Here is a 10,968-nt window from a genome sequence, read left to right as displayed (position 1 = left end):
TGACATGTGTAGGTTGAAAGGAGGCTTCTAGAAGACCCTTATGTGGCACTCTAAGGCCAAATTCGAATTTGGTTGGAAAGAATCATGGGATCATGAGGATATGTGTCACATCTCCTAATTGTATTGTAACTCTAAAAAGACATGTGTCTTATCAGTTCCTATTTTGATTAGGACTCTAGAGGTAGAGGGAGAGATTCATGGACTATCATTAATGAGATGACTCTCATCTTTTTGTATAAATAGGAGATCTCTCTCCTTCATTTGTTAGTCTTTAGTCCCTAGTTCTTAAGTTTGTAGTTCTTCCTTGATGGCTTTTGAAAGCTTTGGAGAACTTTGTTGTACTTTGTACTTTTGAAGAAATTGAATAAAGCTTTGATGTTCTCAACATGGAAGGAGATGTGAAGTAGATGTCATGGAGCATATTAGAATGTAAGGTAGAGTAGATTTCATTTTGTAAATATTGCTTTGTAGAATGTAAGGTAGAGTAGATTTCATTTTGTAAATATTGCTTTGATTTCATTATGTTATTTAATTGCTTTCAAGTTTGATAAATTAGATTTTTCATTCATGCAATTTTAATTCATGCAAGTGGCAGAGGGCCCCTGCACACTAAAGCCTTGTATAGTTGTCATTTAATTCTGCATTTAATTTTGTTATGCTTCTGTACATTAGCTGTACATAACAAGCTGTTTTGATTACTGTTGTTTTACATTAATTTTGTTATGCTTTTGTATATTAGCTGTATATAAATTGCTTTCAAGTTTGATAGATTAGATTTTTCATTCATGTAATTTTAATTCATGCAAGTGTGTTCAACCGGTTGATTGTAGATTAGTGATGCACATAGCCTTTTAATGACTAATGACATGATAGAATCATCTTGTCCTTCTGCTGAAGCAGCAAGGATACTGGGTCTCATAGTCACTAGCTCATTGTTTGGTTATTGCATTTTATTTTGATTGAACTAGCTGTATATTTACACTTTTGTTTAAATACTAATTCCATCAATAACATGTTTTAAGTTCTTTTGAAGTGCTAAGTTTTGGAAGTTACCATTAGGGACATAGGCCTTGTCTTGAAATCTTTATCCATACTTGTCCTTTAAAAGTATTCTTAAGACCTTAGAATAGGATTTCCATTTGCATTAAACACTTTAGAAAACCAACAAGAACAAAACCCCAAAAACAACATAAACTATAAAACAACGAAGTAAGAGAAAGGTTAACTAAGCACATATGGTGCACCACACTTCATCAGTTTACGATACCTGGATTGATAATTTATGTAGAGCAATTTAAGACATTAAATTGACTAGACATTTTGGCGCCGTTGCCGGGGAAGTGTAATTAGGAGACCTTATTTCTTACATCTAAAAAAAAAATAACAATTCTTGAGTATGCTCTCCTCCTGCACTTTGTGTGATCTGGAGGATCAGAAAAATGAATGTTATGTAAAAAAAAAAATTTTTAATAATTCTTGAGTATGCTCTCCTCTTGCACTTTGTGTGATCTGGAGGATCAGAAAAAGAATTATTATGTAAAAAAAAAAAAGGAGACAAAATAAACTTCAACATTTCAATTGATTCAATAAAAAAAAAATGATGAAAAAATGAAACTCAACTGCTTTGATAGGTTCAAATTGTCCAAAATTGTCTGGTTATGCTTTGTAGTGGTCTTCAAAACACTGTATCCTATTTTAATAAGGTTTTGCAACTTAGCTGCGGAAACTGCCCTGATTCCGCAGCTAGCTGAGAATTCCGCAGCTGTTTCAAGGTTTAGCAGGTTACAAGCGTCCAATGAAGAAATAGACCACATGGTCATCTCCAGAATCGTCCCGACATGGATCCTATCCTAGTCACCCAGCGCAGATCAATGAAAAACTAGCCTAAGACCTCAGTCAAAGTCTTGTTTTTAACATGTTTTTCTTGAAGTATTTGCTGCCTGAAATTGAAAATCATTAATTCTTTTTTATAAAATTTTACAATTTCAGAGAAGAAAAAAAAAAAAGAAAAACAATCTATGACTATCCTCAATCCTATCTTTTATTGTGGCCTTAATAAAAAAAAAAAAAAACAAAAAACAAAAAAACAAAAAAAAATCTGCAAAATCCTTCTCTAGTTGTCTGCCAAACATTTGTGAGAAAATCAATGGCCTTCCTTGTATACCAGTTAGTTTGTAGGTATTTATGGTGCAGGACTTTTGCAACAAATTGTGAATGAAAAAAGACTCTAAAAGCCAAGCTGCTGTTCATTTCCATGGTATTATTGATATATATCCAAAGACATGGAAGATCTTACAGCTACTGTGTTAGAGGCAAATCTTCAATGGCGTCTTCCTGAAAGTGAACAAAACAACTGTGAATATGTTGCAAAAAGAGTGAAACATATGTGCTTTATGACTATTCCAATTTGAAGAATATTAGAGCGCTGATTTACATGAATAGAAAGATAAATACGCAGAGGATTCCTCTGACAGACAACGCTGTTATTGAACAGGTTTTGGGGTCAGTTTAGAATCACTTGTACTAAAAGCTAAGTGAAATTTCCAGCTACTCCAGACTGATTAGGATTATGTGCATTCCAAACTACATTGCCCAGTGCTTCATCCCTGTTATCGTACTTGTGCAACAAACACAAAACTAATAACTCAGAAAAACGTAAACAACAGAAAAACGTCAAATTTAAAACGCTCGATTTGCCCAAACAGAGACGAATTTCAAGAAAATAAAACATGGGTTTGTTTTCCAGGTGGGTCAATTAGATAACCCAGAAACTGTTTGAAGAGATTAGTGGTGGTTTGGGAGAAATTTGTGGTTCTTTGGAGCGCATTTTTGACTGCCGCGTGAAAAAAATAAACGAAATTTTCAATTAAATGAGCGGACAGTGATTTAATTCGGCTCTGTGCTGGCACCTACTCTACCTCTACCACGTCTTCCACCCTTTGCCACCAGGTCTTCTATCCTTATGCCACCCGTTTGCAATCCAACACCTGTTTAACAACAATCTGAATTGAATACGGCACTGTCTAACTCCATTACATACGGCTCTTCACAACAATGACGTGTCCATAAAACTCCGCCAAGCAAGAGGAAGTTTGTCGGTTGGTTCCATCAATGGGAGATGACAATAGTAAATGATTTCAAGAATTTAAATGCACGGGAGTTGTAGATTATGCAGAATTTAGGAATGTTGATATGGTGATAGAGGTTGTAAGAGAGAAAATTTCCATTGAAGCGAGAAATATTTACTGACCTGGAAAAGATTTGTCCTGCACACTGCATCTTAGCCTCTAATACGTCCACGATTGATCTCAATCCCATTAGTGAAAAAACATATGTTCAAGACCGTATAGTAGGGGCACATTTTCTTTTCAGTCCTGCACATGTGATGCCACTCCTTGAAATTGTTTGAATAGAGAAAACTTCACCACAGATTATTGTTGACCTTATAAATGTTGGAAAGAATATAAAGAAAGTCCCTATAGTGGTGGGAAATTGCATCGGCTTTGCTGTCAATCAAATGTTCTTTCCATACACTCAATCAACTCATATGTTGGCAATTCTTGGTGCAGATATTTATAGAATAGACAAAGTCATCACAAGTTTTGGAATGATTGCAAGATCTTGTTGGATATGAAGTATCTATTAAGGTTGGACAACAATTTGTTACAGCCTTCACTCCTCCACATTTTTTTTCTCTTCCACGCACACAACCACTCCATTTCACAGTACTTTCTACACTCTGTTTTCATTAGCTGCGGAAACAAGCCACTTTCCGCAGCTGATTCAACTTTCCGCAGCTGGCCCAACTTTCCGCAGCTGGCTCAACTTTCCGCAGCTATTTTGTTAAACTCTAGGTTGCAGGTGTCATCAAGCAAAACAAGCCACATGGGTAGCTGGGGGAATGTCAGTACATGGATGGTGTCCTATTCATTCGGTCAAATTTGATGAAAAAGACCCCGGTCAAAGGGAAGTCAAGTTGAGTGTTATCACAAAGTCGCCACACTGAGTCACCACACTAAGTCGATACATGTCAAGAAAAAAAAAAAATTGAATCAATGAAATGAACAAGTTATTTGCTCACTTTTCTGAAGGTATTGATTAATTTTGGATTGATGATGAAAGATGAATGGCTAACTTTTTATTCAAGATTTTTAGCTACAGAAACTGTGCACATTCCGCAGCTAAAGTCCAATTCCGCAGCCAGAAAAACCTCATTGTTCAAATCAGCCTATCTTTCTCATACAAAATCAGATTTTGATGATTTAACTATCATTGGAAAGATCTCAACAAGATCTATACAATGAGAAATCTATCATTAGAGTTTGAAATGGCAAATAATGAAATAAATTGCTGAAAAGAAGCAACATTCAACTTGGGCACCAATTTCAAAGCAGGTATAAATTCTTTTGATTTTTCCTTTGAGAACTTGTTTCATTAATACAAATTCTTAGTTTTATGTGTAAATATCATAACTAGAGAGATTGATCACCTCTCTCCTTTGATAATCTTACATTCCATTGCAGAAGAAGTATTAGTTTTTTTTGCAGGTTCCAGGAGGAAGGACAAATGACTACAAGAGAATGGTGTCTCTCTAAGAGACCAATTTGTTTCATAAGAGGATGATCAACAACAAAGAGGAAATATGCTGATGCAAAATCAGATCCAAACACTTGAAAAAAAACTTTCAGATACTATTGTCTCCATCACATCCATACTTCATAATAAACCATTCACCTCATTCCACTCCATACTTTCCACTGACATTCACATACACTTTCCATCTCTTTTTGTCCATTCATAACCCACAAATAAAAGCAAGAGGCTCATTCATATGCTTATTGCCCATTGCCATTTCTACTCTCCATTGCCATCTTCCATTTTCATCTTCCATTTCCTGTCATTTTCATTCCGCAAATAAGCCCTGCTTCAATGCAAATTATTGAGTCCATAGTCCTTTGAGTCTAAGTTCTTTGTAAAAACACCTTGAGGCTTGCATGCCTTAATGGCAAGTCCTCATGCTGACAAACAATGGGAATACATTAATGTCCCTTGTTCGTTAGATCTTCTAGGTGACTCGACATCAACAAATTCATTCGTACCTAGCAAGATGTGTTTGGGCATCTTGACTCTCATTGTCATCAATGGTGAGAGTTCTCGTGTTGACTAGTGGCATCCATTAATGGCCACTAAGCCAACAGTTTCCTACTATGTTCGACATCAGAATTTCTTTTCACATAGTAGGAATTGTGCCAATGAGTTTTTAAGACATGAAGACTATTATTTTCAGCATTTTGGAGCAGATTCAGCAAGTTTTAGTAGAAGCAATAAAAAGTCATCTTATCTCTCTATCCATGACTCCTCTTGTTCAGCCACTTGAAGAAGAATATGATCAGAAATTTTCAGCCACTACACATACAACTCATCCATTCCAAAGGGTAAGTGAAGGTACGGCATTTTCTAACTTTTGACCATAGAATTCCATAAAAAGCTAGAATGATAATTGTTGGAAAAACATTTATCTTTCTCATTTCATAAAATTGCCAATACCATCAGTTGGGGGGGGAATACATTCATATTCATATCTTGCCATGTCCATATCATATTTAGGAGCTCACATACTTCCAACATATATTAATTATTACATTGCTATTATGAGCATACAATGGCTTTTGAAAAAGTGCTTAAAGGATAAATTGGATACAAACAAAATCATGGTTGTCACACAAGAACCAACCATCATGCAATCCAATAAAGATATACTTTGCAACAATAATCAAAATATCATTATGCAAAGTTCAAAGATCAAAATAGAAGGCAACAATAAAAAAAATGGTTGTAACACAAAAACCAACCATGTTGCAATTCAAGTGAAACACTTTGCAGAAATATGAAGTTATCAAATGATATCATGCAAAGTTGAGCCAAAGCTCAAGGATCAAAAGAGTTAATGTAATATATATTGCATGAGGACATGCAATAGCTTCAGTTGGGGGGTATGTTGAGTCTTGAAAATGTCATTCATTTCCATTACACTTTCACTATTATGTCCATTATATCACCTCCATTTCACTACTATGTTACCACATTCATCCCACTTTCATTATCATTGGGCCACCTTTATGTTTTTCCAATCTTTATTATTTCTAAGCCTTTTAAGTGAATTTGTGGTTAAACATTAGAAAATAATGTGCATATGCTTATACCTAACAAATGGGTTGAGATTGTTGACATGTGTAGGTTGAAAGGAGGCTTCTAGAAGACCCTTATGTGGCACTCTAAGGCCAAATTCGAATTTGGTTGGAAAGAATCATGGGATCATGAGGATATGTGTCACATCTCCTAATTGTATTGTAACTCTAAAAAGACATGTGTCTTATCAGTTCCTATTTTGATTAGGACTCTAGAGGTAGAGGGAGAGATTCATGGACTATCATTAATGAGATGGCTCTCATCTTTTTGTATAAATAGGAGATCTCTCTCCTTCATTTGTTAGTCTTTAGTCCCTAGTTCTTAAGTTTGTAGTTCTTCCTTGATGGCTTTTGAAAGCTTTGGAGAACTTTGTTGTACTTTGTACTTTTGAAGAAATTGAATAAAGCTTTGATGTTCTCAACATGGAAGGAGATGTGAAGTAGATCTCATGGAGCATATTAGAATGTAAGGTAGAGTAGATTTTATTTTGTAAATATCGCTTTGTAGAATGTAAGGTAGAGTAGATTTCATTTTGTAAATATTTCTTTGTAGAATGTAAGGTAGAGTAGATTTCATTTTGTAAATATTGCTTTGATTTCATTATGTTATTTAATTGCTTTCAAGTTTGATAGATTAGATTTTTCATTCATGCAATTTTAATTCATGCAAGTGGCAGAGGGCCCCTGCACACTAAAGCCATGTATAGTTGTCATTTAATTCTGCATTTAATTTTGTTATGCTTCTGTACATTAGCTGTACATAACAAGCTGTTTTGATTACTGTTGTTTTACATTAATTTTGTTATGCTTCTGTATATTAGCTGTACATAAATTGCTTTCAAGTTTGATAGATTAGATTTTTCATTCATGCAATTTTAATTCATGCAAGTGTGTTCAACTGGTTGATTGTAGATTAGTGATGCACATAGCCTTTTAATGACTAATGACATGATAGAATCATCTTGTCCTTCTGCTGAAGCAGCAAGGATACTGGGTCTCATAGTCACTAGCTCATTGTTTGGTTATTGCATTTTATTTTGATTGAACTAGTTGTATATTTACACTTTTGTTTAAATACTAATTCCATCAATAACATGTTTTAAGTTCTTTTGAAGTGCTAAGTTTTGGAAGTTACCATTAGGGACATAGGCCTTGTCTTGAAATCTTTATCCATACTTGTCCTTTAAAAGTATTCTTAAGACCTTAGAATAGGATTTCCATTTGCATTAAACACTTTAGAAACCAACAAGAACAAACCTCCAAAAACAACATAAACTATAAAACAACGAAGTAAGAGAAAGGTTAACTAAGCACATATGGTGCACCACACTTCATCAGTTTATGATACCCGGATTGATAATTTATGTAGAGCAATTTAAGACGTTAAATTGACTAGACACAGACATAGCTTGCCTTGAGGTTCTTATGAGAGTTAGAGTGCATGCAAGTAGATGTTGGGTGGGACGATGGCTTATTTTCTATACATCAAGAAGTAAGGGGAGGTGTTCAGGGAAGGTTTCAACGCGACTTGGTCAACCCATAAGGCATTTACCGAAGCAAAGTTCCAGTTTTCCTTCTTAGATAATATGGTCTTTTTGATAATGAAGATTAGGTTCTTATTTCCGGATTCAGCAAGATCATTCCCTTGTGGATAATAATTAGCTGAATGTTTCAATATAATACCATTTTCCAATGAAAAATCACAGAGTCTTAGCAATGAGAAGTATGTTGCATTGTAAAAAACAAGTGAAGTAGGAATGTCGAACCTGGAAATGATGTTCTATTGTAGAAAGCTAATGACTTATTGATCATTCGCCTGTTTGAGTTGAACTACTTCTGTCCACCACGTGAAGTAATCTGTGGCAATAAGGATGTAGCATTACTGATTTGATGAATGCGGGAAAATTTCCCCAATAATGTCCAAGCCCCATTGTTGAAAAGGTTCTTCCAATGCAATGGGTTGCAGTGGGGCAGCTGATTTATTGTTTCTGTTGGCACAACTCTGACATACCGGACACTTGTGAGCGTAAGCATGAGAATCTCTTAACAATGTAGGCTATTAATAGTCAGCCCGCATAACCTTATGCATTGTTTTGTTTCCTATGAAGTGTCCCCCGGTTGGTCTATCATGGAGATCACACAATACCTTTTCTGAATCATGTGCATCCAAACACCTGAGCAATACTCTGTTTTGGTCCTTTCTGAATAGAACCCCATGCACCAACTGAGAGGATAATTCTTTAAGTCTTAGTGCCCTCTTCTGCTGTGTGGAAAAGTGGGAGAGAACTATGTCGTGTTCAAGTTATTGGCTCACATCCGTGTACCAAGAGTTAGTGCTAGTAGTGGGGGAGGCCTGCTCAACATTGTACATCTCAATTTATTGCTCCCATTCTGAAAGATCTTCTTCTTCTTCCTTTGTGTTTACTACTTTTGCCGCTAGTCGACACAGACCATGGCCCTTGATTGTGTGAACTGGCTTGATTTCTAGATTGTATTCTTGCAACTCGGTCATCGAGTGCATTCTCCTTTCACCCAACTCTTTTTGAACAAATGGTGATCTAACTGCTGGATGCGGGACAAAGATAATACAATGATTCTTCAATAACTAGGGTTGAAAGTGCTTTACCGCCTTGTATACTGCATAAGCATGTTTGTCCATGATGGGGTAGTTAAGATTTGGTTCTTGCAAACTCGTGCTCATGAAGTAGACCACTCATTGTTTAGTTCATCCTTTTGAGTGAGTACAACAACGAGAGAAGTGTCAGAAGAAAAAGTGTAGAGCAAGAAATATTTATTGAACTCTGGGCTATACAATGTGGGTGCTTTTGCTATAGCCTGATTAATATGGGAAAACGCATCTTTTTCTCTTTTATCGCATTTATAAATTGCATCCTTCTTCAACATCTCCTATATTGGTTTGAAAATATGGGCGTAGTCGGAGATGAACTTGCAGAGGAAATTGATTTTCCCCAAGAAGGACTACATAGCCTTCTTATTCACTGGGAGGGGAATCTACGTGATTGTCCTAACCCTGTCCGGGTCTACCTTAATCCCACTTTTGGCAATAATGTGGCCCAAGATATTATCCTCAGACACTACGAAGATGCTTTTCTTGGGATTTAAAGATATCCCGTACTTGTGACATTGCTCAAAAATATTCTTTAAGTGGCATATGTGGTCTAACCTCTGTTTGGAGAACATTGTTACATCGTCAAGATAGACCACTACACTCCGTCCAATCAATCCATGGAAAGTGATGTCCATAGCACGTTGAAATGTTTCACTAGTGTTGATTAGCCCAAATGACATTCATTTGAATGCAAACGTGCCCCACTTTGTTCAGAAGGTGGTCTTAAGTCTGTCAAGCTCTGCAACCAGAACCTGGTTGTATCCAGAATAACCATCTAACAAAGAAAACATTTCAGACCCTGATATTGTTTGCAATATTTGTTCCATGGACGACACGGGGTAGTTGTCCTTGTCCGAGGCGCGATTGAGATTTCAAAAATCTACACACAAGCAGATTTCCCCGAACTTCTTTCTCACTAGGACCAAATTTGACACCCACGTTGAGTGTTGCACTCTGTATATGATCTGGGCATCCAACAGTTTCCTAAACTCTGTTGGAATGGCTTGGCCCCTTCCCTTATCAGGATCACATGTTGGATGATTCATGTGTCATATGTTTTAAGCTCATCATACGTCCATATGAACACATCTTGGTACTTCTTGAATAAGAGAATAAAGGCTTTCCGCTCTTTTGGTGTGCAACAAGTACCGAGATTTACATACTTTAGATATTTTTCGGCTCCCACATTAATCTGCTCATGTGACAGTGTGGAACTATGGGTCTTAGCATTGACAGGTCCTCGAAAGCGATTTTGCAGGTCATAAAACTTCTCTAATGATACCACACCCTTGGGAATGAGGTTTCCTTTACTTGCACTGATTGCATCCTACAATTCCTTTTCATGCTCGTCCTCATCTATCACTGTGTCTTTGAACACATCAGCGTTCACCATCAAGCATAGTATCTATTGATCCTCATAAAAAACACATAAATTAGTGATATTGTTGGGGACGAAAGGTTTATATAGAATTTCAATAGAAAAATGGTCCCTCAATGGTGTCAACCTAGCAACAACATTTTCTAATGCATACATAGCTACATTACATATTCTTGGAAAAAAATAATATTGAAAGCTTAGAAATGTGAAATCAGATGCCATACCTCTTGTTGATAACTTATAAGATGAGGTGACACACAATGTATGGTATTGCGTACTTGTTGCACCACAATTTCTGAGTCACGTACTGCTTTTAGGATGGCAACATTGAGATCAATGGTTCTTTGCAAGCCCAAGATGAGTGCTTCATACTCTATAGTGTTGTTCGTGCACTCAAATTCCAAGCGGCTAGAGATAAAATGCTTTCTCTATAGCGAGTCTATTAAAACGCAACCAGCTCCAGAGCCCTCCTACATTTTGGAACCATCAAAGTACAAAGTCCACATATCATATGTACAAGGACTGAGAACTACACTAGTACTGCTACTACTACTACTAATTGTACAAACTTCATTATCACCAGTTGGACTAGGAAGGAGCTCCAACTATGTATTAGGTGGAACTGGTGATGGCTGCGCAAGATAAGTGACCCCAGTTGGGTTTCCAGGAAGAAATTACCGAAAAGTAGTTCTGCAAAAGCCATCGGTTCATTATGTCTGTCCAAGGGAGTGACAGTGTGTTTTCATATATATTTCTGAATCCAGCCAAATCTG

Source organism: Pinus tabuliformis, chromosome 5_2 (assembly GCF_031772625.1).
Source record: "Pinus tabuliformis cultivar Carrire ecotype Pingquan chromosome 5_2, CPIR1, whole genome shotgun sequence".
Taxonomy (NCBI): domain Eukaryota; kingdom Viridiplantae; phylum Streptophyta; class Pinopsida; order Pinales; family Pinaceae; genus Pinus; species Pinus tabuliformis.
Note: the sequence above shows the minus strand (reverse complement) of the source record.